Genomic DNA, 17,742 nt, shown 5'->3' with positions numbered 1-17,742 from the left:
AGTAACTTTCTGACACAAGGATGGTGCCTTGGCTATTAGCTCCATTTTTGAGGCATTTGTATCAAACAGTCTACGGATGGTTGGAAGGGAGTAATGCCCGTACAAAAGCATATGATAACGATCTTTCACAAATGTGATGGCACAACTGAAATAGAGGACAAGAGAAGCACAGAAGCACTTTTTGTGAAACACTGAAAAACAAACAAATCTTAATCCTCCACAAAATGCCTTCAAGTGGCCGAATAAATTTCCTCCAAATTTTACTTCAATATTATCCTACTTAAGACCGAAAAGGATAACATAGGAGACCTTCAAATGAATTACACTATACATTATGTATGTGTTTCGGATAATCCCTGCTAACTGTCCAAAAACATTTCATTTTCAGAAATTGCTACTCCTCCAGCATAAACATTACTAATGATGCAAAATAAGACCAGAAAGGATTCATCTCTTTTCTAATGCTAAATACTGCACAAGTAACTACCATCTATGTAATCTTGATGCTGCCTCAACACAATTACCAAAATCAAATACAAAATTGAGAATAAATTGTTAGGAGATTACTCTTCGAGAGAACTACTGCCAGTAATCTCCTAATAGGACCTGTCACTTTGACCTTCATGCATTTTCTTTCAAACACCTTCCCTTGCTGCAACTTTTGTGTGAGTCTAAGTGCAATGAGGAGCCCATTTAGGAAGAAGTCCCTTGTGCATTACGCCTGAAGAAGCCACAAGCTTGAAATATCCATGGAACTGTTTAAAATATTTATGGCCACCAAGGTCAAGTCCTGGAGATTCTGGACAGAAATCTGTCATGCTCTGAGAAATGGAAATATTTCTTTCAAAAAAGTATGTTTAACAAAGACTTCAAAGCATTGTTTTATGTAAACCCTGCAGATACAGGAAACTTATACAGAATATGTTTTCTCTGTCCGTAACTTACCTCTCCGCAACATACAGATAACATAAATCTTCACAACGTCCCCTATAAAAACTAGATGTAAGGGGTCCTAACCACAAGATTTCATGCCTTTGTTTTGAATTACTGTATTTCTAGGGAGCAGGGGATGCTGCAGGTGGGAAGCCAGAGACAGCATTACAATTCCAAGTGCCAAACACTGCAGCAGAAAAGCTCCATAAAGCTGTTTACCCACGATAGCCCTGATGCACCATTACTCATCAGGGGACGGGAGGGCCAGAGCAGCTGCTGCACTTCAGATCGTGATGTAATTCAATGTACTGTTGCAGGAGCTCCACTAAATGTCCTGAGGTTTCATCACCCATCACACGACAGCTCCATATTTCTCTCCTATCAATGCATGGATCTACCATTTAATGGACATACAGGCAGCTCCACATTTTGGAACATCACAATGCATTTAGAATTTGGTTTTTGCTCCTTAAGTATCCCTGCTTGGTACATGATCTTCAAATGACTTTGATTAGGGCATCTTAAGCACAGTCAAATGATTTTGATTATGATATGACATTTTCATAATCGAGTAATTCAGGGAAAGTTATAGTTTTCAGTAGTTACCATTTTGAAAAGTTGTTTGCTCTGTTCCTCCCACTTAAACAGCAACATGTTCCTTCTCATTCTAACCAACAACTGAATGCTATGAAAGAGCTACAAAGCCCACAAAATGATACTTGCATAACCATTAACTAAATGTTCGCTGCGATCAAGCCAATAATTAAAAACCATTAAAAACAAGTTACAGGCTGACCTAGCATCAGTCTCAACCCTTTGAGGCAATAAGAACTGTCACTAAAAGTGACAAATTTCTGGCTCATCAGGACACTGGCAAATAAAAAGGACCCAAGAAATCTTGTAATTTTTTTAACAAGATCCCAGTCTATCTCGCAAGTGAGGTTTTCTACTGCCAGATGGTCGATAGGAATGCTAATGGAAAGAGTTGAAGCTGAAATAAATCTGCCACTTTTAATCAATCACAGACAACAGTGTCATCAATAAGCGACTCGTGTTATGACAAACTCCCTTTGGTTCGCTACAAGCAAAGTTGATAAAATGCATCACACCTACGTATTTACTGCCGATACTGGGCGACTTTAACATGGGCATTTTTGCGGGTGAAAGATTATTCTTTCACTAGCAATGCTGTGATTTTTGATTCACCCTGAAAATTGCTCCAAAGAACAAGTCTGCCTACACACACAAGTTGTGTGTATATTTTCCACTGTATGGAAAATATAATTATAAAAGCATAACTATGTGACAGGCTGACAGCCCATCCATCTCTCTTTCACTCTACTCCAACCCCTTCAAACACCCAGGGGCCAAAAAATCTGAGGTAAAAGTCACAAAAATAACCAAGTTCCTGCATCCTTTGTGAAAATCTAAAGTAGGAAGAGGAGACCCAAGAGTTCCCCTACCAAGGGGAAAGAGTTGATCTGCTCCGGCAGGGGGATTGGACTGGATGATCTTTCGAGGTCCCTTCCAACCCCTGACATTCTGTGATTCTGTGTGACCGCATCCCATGCAGGTACCAGTTGGCCAACACCAACGTGCCTTGCATCAGAACACCCAAGAGCCGAGTCTCTTGCTCTGGGGGGAGAAGGGAATGACCAAATGAAAGAAGATGACAATTGGTAGAAAACGACACTTCACTATTTCCACTGCTCATGGCACAGGTTGCTTTATAACCATATTTTTAACAGAGGCTTCCAAATCTGGCCTCAGTAAGAATTCTGCCATTTTGCTTTCACCAACTATTGCCCATCTGTGTTTCAAAACATAATTGCAAAACAAGGCTCTACGATTAGGCTAAGGAAATCTAATATTTTCCCAATTTAGAGGCAATATGGCATTCAGTTGCTTGAAAGAAAAAACAGCAAATGACAAAAGTTAGTACAGCACAAGAGCAAACGAGTCATTTTGAATCCACTTATGGAGACACAGGAAATCATAATTAGCCCAAACTTCATAACTTGTCTATCGGTCCAGCAATAAATACATTACTAAAGATGCTTCTCCATCCTCGCCAAATTACAGACTGCCAGTACCTAACTAATAAAGGCTGAAAGTCAATACAAAAAACTTTCAAGCTGGTTTTGCAACTCTCGTTGGGCAAAATCATGCTGACATGGACACTCCTTTGCCTTCCCTTCATCAGCCGAATGGGATGATACCTTTGTAACACTGAGCATCACATACAAAGCAGCTACATTTTGCTTGGGTTTTTTTCCCTGCTTTTTTGCTTGTTATTTTTAGCATCCAAGTGTAACTGTTCTGGACAGGATCACTGGAACAGCACGATCGCCTTTCAATATCATTTTGAAAGAATATTGAACTGTGTGTGTGCACACAGAGAACACTGTTGATCCATTTTATGAAATAATGAATGCCAGGATGAGTATCCCAATATCTTCACAATTTAAACCCAGCAATTTTTATTCCAGTAATAATACTCTGAAAGATAATACGTTAGAGTTATTATAGACTGCTCCAGCATTATAGATTAGTCTTACAGTATTGATCTTCAGGAGACCAAATGGCAGATATGTGAATGTTCCCTACAGTTTAATCAGTGAGCACTTTTCAGTGTTTCTAAACTATTTTTAGTCCATTTTCCTATTTAATCCTTTTTTGTGCTTTTGAAGTTCAAAGGAAAGAAAAACACAGCTATTTTTTTGCTTTTCTTTTAAAATGAAACATTCTTTTTCTAGATTTGGAGAAAGACTGCAGTCAAAACTACCTAAGAGCCTAAGTTAGACAGAAAGACAGTAAATAACACTGAGATAAACTTGATAAGAGCCAAAGAAAAGCAAGATCATTAAACACAAGTGTGATTCCCATCCTAAAAAATAGCACACAATAATATCAGTGAAAGCTGTAGCACAAATTAGCAAAAATTTAGATGTTTTTAAGTAGATTGTTTTACCATTTCCTTCCAAAACCTTGCACAAAGCCTGAGAACACCCATTCAGTCTACTACCTGCCTTGGTAGTAACCAAGTCTCACAATTCTTTGCATGCTGCATATGAACCAAAATATACATTGCTCCACCATTTGACAGCATGAACAAATGTCCACCAAGGTCAGTAGGACAAAATTCCAGCTCTAGATATGTTACAGTACAGAAAATCTTGAGGTGAGTCATTAATAGAAGACTTGGGTGACTGAAATCACATACCTAAAGCACTCCCCATCTCATCTTAATGACATATTTAAAGCAGCTACATCTAAATTCCTCTTTAAAAACTCTCTTGAACATTAGTGCTTGCACAGCTCCTGGCTTTGACCCTCTGGTTATGGTGATAAACTGAGAGTGTTTAAATCATTTCAGATTACCCTGTTAAGTGAATTTAAACTGGACGATGGCCAGATATCTCTGGAGCTGCCACGTGGAGCATGGCGCATGGGCGAGAGAAGCTCTGCTGTTGAGAGTGCTTTACTAAGAGATAAGGCATCCAATAAAAGCCTGAAAATCAAGATTTAAAATTACTTCAAAATTAGATCCTAATATGGATGCCCTCAGCTCCACTATGTGTCCCTCAGTGTATGCCCAGCACAGGCAACAGCACCACAAACATCTGCTCTTAGAACTGGCCTGGAGAGAGGGAGGGTATTAAGGGTCTTGATTACTGAGCTCGAAAAAAGTCTTGGCTATTTCATTTGCTTTAAAATGGGATTTAAAACGAAAAGAGCAGATATTGAAATTGAAAAGAGAGGGAAAGTAATTTAGACAAAAATGAATCTGTTACTGTGGCTGGCTCCTCTGCAAAACCCATCTTAAATCTGGACTTCCCTGAGTTGCAAATCCTATCAGCAAATGCTGAACCATAAACTTGAGTTTTCTAGTGTCTGGTTTTCACCCAAAAGTTACTATAATGCTGTGTTTAATACCTGTGAGCTACTGAAGTAGCAACAAAATAATGAATACTGCAAGCCCACTCAAGGCCTTGGATCTCAGGATTTCCTACTGCTTTGTAATTTAAGACCTCCTTATGTTTTAAGGAGTAATTTTAAATTGCAACCCAAAGCTAATAGAAAACTGCAGCCTAGTAATCATCGGATCTTAGAAATGTTCTCTGTCACAAATCCTCCCAATGACATAGAAATAAATGCATAAAACCTGCATTTTCCTCCAACAGCTATTTAAAGAACTTTTTCTTTAAAACTTGTGGGTTTATATACAGACACATATGGGCACATACATAGAATCATAGAATCATTTTGGTTGGAAAAGACCTTTAAGACCATAGAGTACAATAATTAATTTAACACCATCAAGTCCACCTCTAAACCACGTCTCTAAGAACTTCATCTACGTGTCTTTTCAACACCTCCAGGCATGGAGATATATATATATATATATATATATATATATATAAATAAAAAATATAGAACCTCAAGATTACCATGTGCTGAAAGACGAACTTTTGATGTGATTTAATTATATTTGTATTTTGTGTAGCTGAATAAAATATGAGTTAACTCTCCACTCCCGAATACAATACAGGAAGCACCTGAAAAATATTGATTCAGTAAAACCAGCAAACCTTCCAAACAAGTTTGGGCAAGCGAATCCCGGGGCCGGGTTTCCCATCCATCAGGTTGTTTGCCCAAAGCAGGATTTTGCTGGCCAGCCGGGGCTGCAGGGCTGGTGCCAGTGGGCGCAGTGTCTGGAGCAAGGGGGCGGCTGCCTCCGATAAATCACTGCTGAACACAATGGGGCTCCGATAAATCACTGCTGAACACAATGGGGCTCCGGGAGACAAGTGTCCGTGGTTCTTTTTGATGTGAAGGGTTTTTCTAATCTCTTCAGGTCAGATTAAAAGACAGGCAGACGGGGTCAGAAAAGGTCAGCGAGATGAGGTTAATTTTTACAGAAACCTTCCCCTTCCAAGCAAGGCCTCCCTAGCTAGTCAGTCAGTTATTACTTACTTACTTCGCATTATACAGAATTTATGATTTCTTATGGCTTACACACACCACACTTCACATTGGACTCAGTTCACTAGTTGCAAAAAACCCCAAACCCCAGTGGTTTTAAATCCTTAATTAGTCCTTTCTTTGTCTTCCCTTTATGCATCCCCTCCGTGTTTTTTTTTCAAGAGAATAAAACTAAGTATCGTCATTTCATGCTTTTAGAGTTGATGAATCGGTATTTAGGTTTATTTTGAAGAAAAGACAGTCTATCTGAGCCATATAAGATCAATGTACATAATCCAATTAATTCAAATTATTTCATTACCCCAAATGCTTTGCTGGTGAAAAGAAACAAGAATATCTTAAGAAATAATAGGAAAATGAAAATATGGATGCGTGGATTAAAAGTAGTTCTATTCCTACAGGGATTTAAGGAAATTTAAGGTTTATATACTCTGAACTTTTTCCATGATGAGACTGAAGCTTTTCCAGCGAGCTCCTGTCTTGCACTTTTGTAGTATGTATGTTCTAACTTGAAAAATAAAAATGAATTATATAAAATCTGACAGTAAGGCCCAACAATTTTTTATATCCCAGATTGCCCAAAGGTCAAAATCCCATTTGGCCCAGAGTAGGCTGTATGCAAAGCAAGCTCTTATTTCAGCAACGCGTTCAGCAGATTTGAAGAGGTGCGGCAGAGGCGATATCACAAATGAACATGTCAGCAAAAGGTAGGTTTTTTTGCACCGCCACATCACTGAGAGCCATTAGTGATTCTAATCTCCTGCACACTGCCCAGAGGAGGAGGAAGAGGAGGAGAAGGAAGAGGAGAGGCCACAGAAGGTGCAGCCTGATGTAGGAATACCCAGATGAATCCCCCACAGGAGGCATCACCCATCAGCAACAGCGTAACCCGAACTGCTCTCCCACCCACCTTGTTCCACAAACAACCGACACAGAGGGGTTCACCTTTCTTCTACTCTGTTCCCATCAATTTTGTTCTGTAATAGTCGAAAAGGTCTGAATAACGTGCAAACATGTTTAATGCTATATTTTAGTGCTATATTTGCATATCAGTATTTTAAGCCAATATTGCTTGCACACGGTTCGTTTGGCAGGAATAGAAAAGGAGCGAGTCTCTAAAGCACCTTCATCTAAGTAGCACATTCAGGCCTGGAATTAACCCTTAAATTGACTTACTATAACACAAACTGGAAGGGTCTGCCCCTGCCACCCGGAGCCGGGCAGCAGGTGACGCTCACTGGGTATCTGGGCTTTCTGCCTTGTAATAACCAGTCATAAGTTTTAAACCACCCTGATTTCTGTCTTGCTTCTCTTCATCTAATCATTTGATTCACTGTTGACTTTAACCTCCATTACTAATTCATCAGATGACTGATTGATTCAACTACAGCTTTAACCTGACGACCGGCTCACTCAACTTCAGCAATGATAGTTTTAGTTTGGATTCCAAATTATTTTGTTTTTTTATTACTGCATGATAAAATCCATGCAGAAGCATATAAAGCCATTTTTCTATTAAAACTACCATGTCACCACTCTAGACAGGCAAAGATAACCCTACAAAATAAATATGCCAGTTTATTCCGCTTCCAAAATTGTATGCGTGTCCTTCACACTTCAGACCTCAAAACACTCAGATTAAATATGTTGATAACTTCTTAAAAGAATGTTATGCTGCAATGTAGCATATATTTCTTTCACATAAACACCACATCTAAAACTGTTTCTGAATAAAGAGACGACAGATCATTAAATATTATAGATGCCAAACACTTCTGTATGGGACCTGAGCGCTCTCGCTGTCCAAGCGTCTTTCAGTGCTCCAATTCAGCAAGGTTGCACCCTACTCGAAGTATCAATACAGATTTCAAATCTATATATGAAAATATATGTCAAATCGGTGGTTTCCTCCCTTATTTCTTTCTGGGTTACAAGGAAGGGGCCTGTGTGAGAGAAGAGGAGGAGATGGGTGGTTCTAGAACCGGTTGGTTCCTGCCTGTCCTGAGCACGGCGATGGGTTCGTTCAGTCTATCGTTGTGTTGCACTGGAGGAAGGGGAAAACGCTGAGCAGAAATGTCTCACTCTCAATAAATTGGAAATTCAACAACAGAAGAAAATGTTAAATTTGCTGCATGTATCTTCCAAGACGGCATTTAGAAGTTATCTCAGTATGTTTCATCCTATATTTAGTAACAACTGCAGCAAGGTAAAACTGAAATCAGCCAGCACACCAGCAACATCCCTGGGTAATGGAACAGCACTTACATAAATGGCTAAGTTGCAGTACATTGGCCAATTTAGAACTAATTACGTAGATGCTGTTAAATATTATGTGAACAAATAGTACTTCAAGTTCTGCAACAAACTGCTATAACTTTCCAATACTTTACCCAGCCATGGTGAAAGAACTGCAGTCACAACCACATAACGATTGCCAGCTACGCGGTCTGGCAATGAGTGCAAACACCAAGAAACAAAATGCTTCATGTGACGGCTCTCCTAGTTTGGGTATTAGTCTTCGTAAAATAACGTATGCCATATTGCAGTGAGAAACAGTTCATTTTGTCTGTGTTTTGTTCCATTTCCTTCAACATTTAGAAATATTCGCTGAAGACTCAACTTCATTTGCGAATCTAAAATGTAGCAGACATACACACCCCTTGGTTTATACTAAAAAAATGAGCATATATATATACTGTAAAGATCAACAAGCAGACTCTGCTGGAGCAGGGTCAAAGGAAAATCAATTCACAAACCAACCATTTTCCACCCGTGAAAATACAAAGAAATAAATTGGAAAAATCTACAGCCTGAGAAGGAGCATTTCACAGCACTGAGGCGCTCTCAGCCATGACAGCAGGACATGCACCTCCAGGGTTTGATACCAAGAGCTATAACACTCTCTATTTCTTTGTTTCTTCCCACTCTCCTCACCCCCCACAGCACATATAACTATTTTTGTTAACACACTATTAAAGTTCAAGAGACTGCGCATACATATTTATATTAAGTCTCCCATTAGACCTACTGAGTGTAATTTGGAAGAAGAAAAAAGCTCGCAGAGCATTTTCTTATAACCAACCTGAAAATGAGAACATAGAAAAACAAGGCGTTCGCAATCCAACTGTCACACAAAATTATCTTCTGGGCTAAAATTGCTACTATTTGGTCTTAAAACGCAAGGCAAAATTATTTCAGACAGTCGCAAAAATCCCCTCTGCATTTTTGCACTGCCCAGTCAGCCTCCCCTGGAATCCGGCAAGGAGACGATTTTCTTGAGTGGGAGGCGAAAAAGCAATATCCAATTTATATTAAACAAACAAGAAGGCTGCTATAAAAATAAGGAGTCTTGACCCAGGCCTGGGCCATGAGGTCGAAGCAGATCAATGCCTTTTTAGTTTTAAATTGAAGGCATTCTAATCATTTGGGGTAAATGGAACTGAGCACTGGATTTGGCAGACGCTTGTTATTGCTGAAACACTCGCACAAGCCTTGATGTGTCCTCACCCAATCTTGACGGGTTTATTTAGATTTATATTTATGAAAGGTTCTGGTAAGTCCAAATAAGTGACAGCTCAGGAACACTCCTCTGCAGTCCCAGCAGACCATGCTCCCTTATCCTTACACTAAACCGAATCTTGACAACATTAAACGTCTGTACTATAAAATTTGAATGCTCTTAATGAATGATGTACAACTAGATTTGCAGCATCACTGAACCTATAGAAATTGGTACAGTTCACATCGAGAAAGTGCCTTTTTTTTTCTTTTTACATTATTTCTCATATTATTAAGCTGTTCCAGGGACATTTCTCTCCAATTATATGTTACAGAGTGAAAATACAGGTGGGTTTGCTGCCCTGCTGAAATATTGGTATTTTATTCCAGTGCTCAAAACTGAATGACTCCAAAAGTGGGGCTCTCAGGAAAAACACTCTATTTTAATAATATAACAAGCTAGAAATCCTTTAACTTCATTTCTCTTAGCTCACTGTCAGAACACGCGTGAAAGAGCAAAACGATTCTGTAACTCACCTCCTGCAAGAGGACGGAAAGGACTGAGGGATGAAGGATGAAGGAATGAGCTTTTTGGTAATCTCACCCTAACGAACCGATGCCGCACGGCAGAAAAGTGCAGAGTTGCAGGAGAAACTGCTGAGATGAGCTGGGAGTCGGTGGCTGAAGCGGCTCCTGCAGCAGGAGCCCAAATGCAGCCAGACCCTGTGGGCTGGGGACACAAGCGGGGCCGAGTGACGGCTGGAAAAAAGCTCCTTTCTCGGTGGTACGGAGCACAGCCACGCGAAACACCATCCATACGTGCTTCAGAGTTTAATGCAGCTGTATTTTTAGGGGTATCAGGCTCGTCAGACAAGAAAGAAAAAGGCTATTATCGGTATCACAAGAATCAGTCTTCAAAGTAGCCTGAGTAATGAGAATAAGCATCAAATCCTGACAAACATGAGCCAGCTTCTGGAAGGATGGGGTTGGGGAACTGGTTTTATTTCTTTCCCTTTTTACTGGGGGGAAAAAAAGAAAAGTTCTCCATCCTTCTGTCCTATCTCAGTGTCAAGAGAAATGAATTTGAGGGTAACGGGATCACCTGCAGCACCATTCCCCAGCCAGTCTGCCTGTTCTTGCCTCCCCAGTCTCGCGGTGGCATCCGCTTCACTCCGTGTCCGCTCAGGACCGTGGTGCTACACCCAGAAGAAATGCATTTTTCCTCCTGTGTCCTCACCTCATAAAGAGGGAAAGGCTACCGGTCGTCACATTTTAGCCTTCGGGAGTTAAAAACACACGCTCATTTTAAAACATGTTGGGTCAGATATGTTTTTTCCCAGTTCTTGTCTCCGATTATCTCCTTATTACCAAAGGCTGCTTAGCTCACGTGAACAGCAGTAACCTGCAGCATTAGCCAGGTTACAACATTGCTACAGGCTTTACTAGATCAACTCCTCAAATCAACTGTGAACAAGTAAATGCACGTGTCAGCTCCTTTCAAGGTCACTCGGAAAGCTCTCCCCCGCACAGCTAACTTTAATAAGGCAGATGCATGGCTTGAAAAGCAGAACCTTGGAAGTCTTGAATTCATTTTTTTTCTTGGCTTTGCTTTTTGTAAATAAAATACTAAACATAATTTGTGCAAGCTTGTCCCTTTACAAGACAAGCAATTACAAGACTGGAAAATACTGGTAAGATTTATTTTAAGTGGAGGTACTTACCAAATGTCACCGTTTTCCTGTTCAAAATGACTAATCATTTTGATTAACCTTTGATTTAAATGATTATATACCACAGCAAAGCACAAACATACATAAAATTACACTCCAAAGAAACTCTCAAAGCGCGGATCACGTAAGAAAACAGTTATGTCAAAGTGGTTAGAGAATTTATTCACCACGTACATAAAATTCAAACCAAAAGCTGACTCCACACTCTCAATGGGAAGGCTCCCATATGTACATTCATACCCAGAAATCACAGTCTGGTTAATCCTGTAGCCAACAGGAGTCTGCTTCCACAGGAAAGTCCAAAAATACCAAGCAAATTATAATTAAGCTATAGAGGAAAATCCTAAGTGCCATCTCCACAAGTACTACCAGCATCTTCTGTAAGGAATTTTATTCCAGGTGGGAAATAGGTGCTAGCGCACTAGTCACATATAAAAACAAGGCCTGAGGCACAACAAGACAAGAAATAAAATTTCCCACTTTGAGTAAATACACATGAATTCCAAGTCTTGTAATAGACATCAAAGCAGAGAGAGAAAAACAAGATATCAAAGGTAAATTAGACAAAGAACTGAAGGCAATTCTGAAAAATAAAAATATATGGTGGAAATATTAAAGCGCATAAAAACCCCATTAAGATCCCACCTCAAAGGACCAATTTGTACAGGGAATGCATGCCACCGGAATCGGCACGGAAAAGACTCTCTCTCACAAGCTTCCTAACATGGAGACTTGTCCCTCTTCAGAAGATCTGCTCCATCACCCATTGCTAAACTGCTCTAACAATCGCTCCCTGTAGGTGCCCATCAGCCCACCAGGCTCCACTGCATCAGCTGCAGTCAATGACCGTCTAAAATACCCATTCCCAAATTTTTAAGCCATTACTGCAATGTCATTTTTCCTAATGAAAAAGGTTCTGAAATAACCCCCTCAGTTCAAGAAGGACAAGGAACTGCTGGAGAGAGTCCAGCGTAGGGCAGCAAAGATGATGAAGGCAGTGGAACATCTCCCTTATGAAGAAAGGCTGAGGGAGCTGGGGCTCTTTAGTTTGGAGAAGAGGAGACTGAGGGGTGACCTCATTAATGTTTATAAATATATATAGGGTGAGTGCCACGAGGATGGAGCCCGGCTCTTCTCAGTGGCAAACAATGATAGGACAAGGGGTAATGGGATCAAGCTGGAACACAAGAGGTTCCACTTAAATTTGAGATAAATCTTCTTCTCAGTGAGGGTGACAGACACTGGAACAGGCTGCCCAGGGGGGTTGTGGAGTCTCCTTCTCTGGAGACATTCAAAACCTGCCTGGACATGTTCCTGTGCGACCTCACCTAGGCGTTCCTGCTCCAGCAGGGAGATTGGACTAGATGATCTTTTGAGGTCCCTTCCAATCCCAAACATCCTGTGATACTGTGATAACAACTCTCTTCTTGACACAGTGAATCAAGAGTTCTTTAACCTTTATAATCACCTCGGTCTAACAGATATAAAGGTTTTTCAGACACCCAGGAACCCCTTGGGTTGTTCAAGCTGAGCTTTGTTTCAAGATGGTTTGGATCAATCTAAGTCATCTGGAAAACATGAGCTGATGCTCCTCCCCACCACAAATACCAGTCTCATAATGTAAAATAAACTAAAAATATTGTACATTAAAAAACCAATTTGCTTTGAGTTTATAAAAATAAACTATAAGGCACAGCCAATGTGGAATAAGCATTCAGGATCTTAGTTATGAGCACCCAACCAGGACGTGGCGGGGAGCTAAGCACAACATCTCCACTCACATAAGCAGTAAAACTACAAATAATGTGTTTATGGTTATCGGTGATCCTGGATGTGAGGGAAATGGCTGGTTTGGGGCATCTTCCCTCCTTATTCCCCAGGAGAAAGAAAGATGGATTCTGCTGGACAGGGGCAGTTTCAACAAGTGAAGAGGAAGTTTTCAGGCTGGGTGTGATAAACAGCATCCTGTCCCTCTCTCTTCCATAAAGTTACCCAAAATAATCTGGCAAAGCCAAGGAGATGGAAACAAACTTCTACTTTATGGGTTAACATTCCCATCCTGGACACCAGCTGGGGCCAACTGCAACAGAGGTGGGAGCTGGGGCTGTGCTCCCCAGGCTCCCTCCTCCAAAGCACCTAAATGAGGCTTCTGCCCATTTTACACCCTGGGGGAATGTGATTCCGACCAGAGCCAAGAAAGTACCATGTAATTTATCAGGTTAAATGAGATGCCAAATCCTAGGCTGTGGAAAAGCGTTATAGACATAATAAGGGAGATTTTTCTGGAATCATGATGCCAATGATGAGCCAACCAAAATGTAACCAGAGCAGATAATACCCAGGTCCCATGGCTCCAAAGCACAGGTGGAACCATGTGCCAACATGTACCAGTAAAATGGATAGTCGGTAAATATGAGTCACACCATGAAGAGAATTTGGAGGCGAATTTCCAAAGCTAATAAAATCTGAGATCTCTACCAAGGGCTTTTGTCATTTCAGAGCAGGCATGGTTTGGTTTTCTATTATATATTCATACACTTCCATTCAGAACAACGTTGTTTCATTACAACGGATTCAGCTGTGCTTCGTAGTCCTGCTTCATTTCTTCCAAGGCAAATTCTTCAGGAGATTAACCTGACACATTTATTCCCATGATAATATATCCTGTCTTTTCTGATATCATTACCAATTTCAAGCACACAGCAATAAATAGGCTTAAATTTTTCTAAAAGTAGTGACTTGAAAGCTTTCTTGTTCCCACATTTTCTTGGTACAACACATTTCACTTCACAAGTAATGTTGTAAGATTCAGCCTCAGTAAATATAAAATAAATTATTAAGCTTCTAAGCAAAAGCTTCTAGTCCCAAAAACCCTCTTTACTGGACTTTAAGAGCTGCAGAGCAGAGCACAGCTCTAACTGGAGTTCAGGTTTCAAGTAGCTCAAAGTGGCAATTGTTTTTTTCTAAGAGTTCAACATATTATTCTTATACTTCATATGCACTGAAGACATTAATGAAAATAAACTGTGCAACTGGTAATTGAATTTAAAGTTGCAGCATCTATTACGGTAACATCCACCCTGCCACATCTCTAACACACAGAGAACGAAATGGCTTTTGTGTATGAAGCAACAATCGTGATACCCACTGGAACAAAAATGCATTAAGAAATACAATGAAATATATCTACGCAACATAACATTCCTAAAATTGCTCACATTGTCATGACCAATCCTCCACCATCTTGAGAGATACAAATAAAACCCCAGTATAATTCTGGGAGATGTGTCTGAGAAAAGTACGCTTTTTTCTAAAACTGAAAAACTTGAATAGCACTCACGGTAAAGAAACCTGTTCAAAAATCCAGGTTGCTTCTCAACATATTGATGTATATAATGCCCATTCCTCTCCACGGGAGCAATCTGCATGATCTTTGGAAGAATTATTTCAAAGTACCTTCCTAACAAAATTTCAGAAATATGAAGCAATTCTGAGACTTCAAAATCAGGATTTTGTAAATGAAATAACATGTAGATAAACTCTATCATCTTTGGAATCCAAATAACTATTAAGAGTGAATATAATGTCAATAAAGCCATATTAAAAGAGCCACCAACTGAAAGAATATCCAGTTTAAGTATGCTCCCGGGACCATGTTGAGCATTCCAGCTCTTTTTAAATTTCTCGTAAATCAACAACTTTTTTACAAGACTGTAAAATTTGCTTATCATTATCACATCAGTAAACAAAAGCTTTCCCAATATTTTAAAGGATTAACATTATAACTATTATTTTACACCATATTAAAAAAAATAAAAACCACCCAGAGCTTACAGAATCACAGAATCGACTGGGTTGGAAAAGACCTCAGAGATCATCAAGTCCAACTCTTGGTCCAACCCCAGTCCATTTACTAGATCATGGCACTAAGTGCCATGTCCAATCTCAGTTTAAAAACCTCCAGGGACGGGGAGTCCACCACCTCCCTGGGCAGCCGTTCCAATGCCTGACCACTCTCTCCGTAAAGAATTTCTTTCTAATATCCAGCCTAAATTTCCCCTGGCAGAGTTTAAGCCTGTGCCCCCTTGTCCTGTTGCTGACTGCCTGGGAGAAGAGACCAATCCCCACCTGGCTAGAACTGCCCTTCAGGTAGTTCCAGAGAGTGATGAGGTCACCTCTAAGCCTCCTCTTCTCCAGACTAAACAACCCCAGCTCCCTCAGCCTCTCCCCATAGGTCTTGTGTTCAAGTCCCTTCACCAGTCTTGTTGTATTGTACCATGTCTGGCTGGGGTAACCATTTTTTTGAGATCATCTGAAGCTCTTGATGCAGAAATAACAGTGCAGAGTATATTATAGCAAGTGACAACTAGAGAGATGAAGATCAGCTTCCTATTTCCAGGGTGCTACATGCTGTATATTAAGATGATTCCTTAGACACATGACAAACTTGGTTCCATCATCAGTCCAAGCCTGGTGAGGTATGCAAAATCTTGGCTTGCAAAAAAGCAATAAAGATTTTTTTTTTTTTAATTAGAAAAAAAGGAAGCAAAACAATGAAACAAACCCCACTACTTTCCTGCCTTCTAGTTGAGATCAGGGCTAAATCAGGAGCTCTTTAATATCTGACTATAACTCAGAAGAACTAAAGGACTGGATCAAAGCATGGTTATGCAAAGTGCTATTGCAGTCAAATACAGCTTACTAAATATTTAAGACATAGGAAGACAAACACGCAGGACTCTAAATCACTACAAATCAAAACGGTTACCCAGATCTCTGCAAACACCTCCTGGATAAAGATACATTACGTGCTTCATTCATTTTCTAATGAGCAATGTTCAGGGTTTTTATTATTATTAATTGCATATAAATTACCGTGATTTTTGTATCACTGTGAAAGTATTTAGCCATTCACCTCTCAGAGGAACAAAGCTGAACACAGGCAATGAATGCATGGCATATAAGAACAATGCAGAGCACAGAAATTTATGCATGCCATTTAAAAGGCACGGCATTTCGACTACCAGCAAAAAAATCACAAGTATGTCATAAATCTTTAATTGTGAGAAAGAAAAAAAAAGTCCAACTAATGTTTTGCCAAGTCCTTGATATTATTTAAGCAAGAACACTGCCTGCTTCTGGAGTGTAAAATCTCCTGAACTCATGTGTCTGTTTGATTCCCCAACCTCATCTGAAGTGTTCTGCTGCAAAATTCATTGTAACTGAGATCTGCTAATCATCATCAGGAAACTCTGTTATGCATCTTAAGGACGTACTTTATGCTCTCAAGAGGAAAAATAAACATGTTTTATTAGCTGCTTTTGGAAAATAGTGATTCGTATTTATTTAGAAACCTTTTCAAGTTGCACCACTGTTAAATTAAATATTTATGGCGTGATTTTCCAAAGAGTTTAACACCTGCTAAAGAGTTTAACACGCTGACTTCAACGGGGGCTTCGAGTGCCCAGCATTTCTGCAAATATCAGAAGTGATAAGGTTTGGCCGTGGTGAAGCAGCTCGAGTGTGGGTGTTACTGCTGAGCCCTGAAATGCAACAAGGATCCTGACCTGCCCCTTCGTCCCACCGCGGCGTTTCATTTCAGACAACCAAATCAGCCGTGTTTACTAGAAATACCAGAAACATGGCTCATTAATAACTATTCAATCCAAATAAAGCATAGGCTAAGCGCTGTTAGGTAATCCGCAATGCATCTTCGCTTTCACTAGTGGAAAACGTCTGTGCTTGGGTCATGATCTTAAGTAGTAACTTATACAAGAGACTAAAACCCACAGGGAGCACAGAATTGGAAAGCAAAGCTGTTGATGCTAAGGGTGAGAAGCTGAAGGAGGATGAAGCCATCTTGGTAAAAATACAGAATAAAGAAGGAAAAGATGCTTGGTGCATTGCAAAAACCTGTATCCAGGTGACAGTGGGGCGGCCATCGATTTTGGGCTGAGAAGCCGAGTGCCCACGCCAAAGCGAAGCTTTGGCGTGGGCACTCGGCTTCTCAGCCCAAAATCGAAGACCATGCTGCCGGCCTCACTGTCAAATGAAGTCAAAATAAGAGGTTTGCATCTAGTCATTCGTATTTTGCTCAGTTTCTGACAGACGTCCACTGACTGTCCCTCCCAGCTTCACATTTTCAGGTATCCTACGCCTCCCCTTCTTGTACAAATAGATGATTTCTCACATTTTGGGGCTCCCTCCCTCCCTGGTCCTTCATTTGGTTGCCATACACATCTAAATCTGAACTACGGTGCAAAGACATCATTTTACATTTCAGAATTAGACACCAATAGCTGTGTATTTTAGGCAGCAACTAAGCAAACAAATAAACAAATAACATCTAAGCAAGAAATTACTACACATAGGCATGATGCAAACGATGAGCCAACATGATTTCATAAACTGAAGATGACGAAAATACTTGACTATTTCAGATAGGACACATCAACCTCCTTAGACACTTTACAGCACGCTACAAATCTGCTCGGCAAGTCAAATATTTTACTCATTAAAATAGTAGCTTTCATCACGCTATAAAACATTTGCAAATGCAGACCAGAAAACCAACATGCGTATTTACTGTAAAGCT

General features: G+C 40.1%; 1 protein-coding gene across 1 annotated transcript in view; it reads right to left on the bottom strand.

Annotated features, from left to right (window-relative positions):
• Positions 1-17,742, bottom strand: part of BRF1 (BRF1 general transcription factor IIIB subunit) — a 181,828-nt gene that overhangs the window by 25,670 nt on the left and 138,416 nt on the right. The gene's annotated exons all lie outside the window — the stretch shown is intronic.

This window comes from Nesoenas mayeri (genome assembly GCF_963082525.1).
Source record: "Nesoenas mayeri genome assembly, chromosome: 5".
In the NCBI taxonomy this organism is placed as follows: domain Eukaryota; kingdom Metazoa; phylum Chordata; class Aves; order Columbiformes; family Columbidae; genus Nesoenas; species Nesoenas mayeri.
Note: the sequence above shows the minus strand (reverse complement) of the source record. Positions and strands in the feature narration are given on the sequence as shown.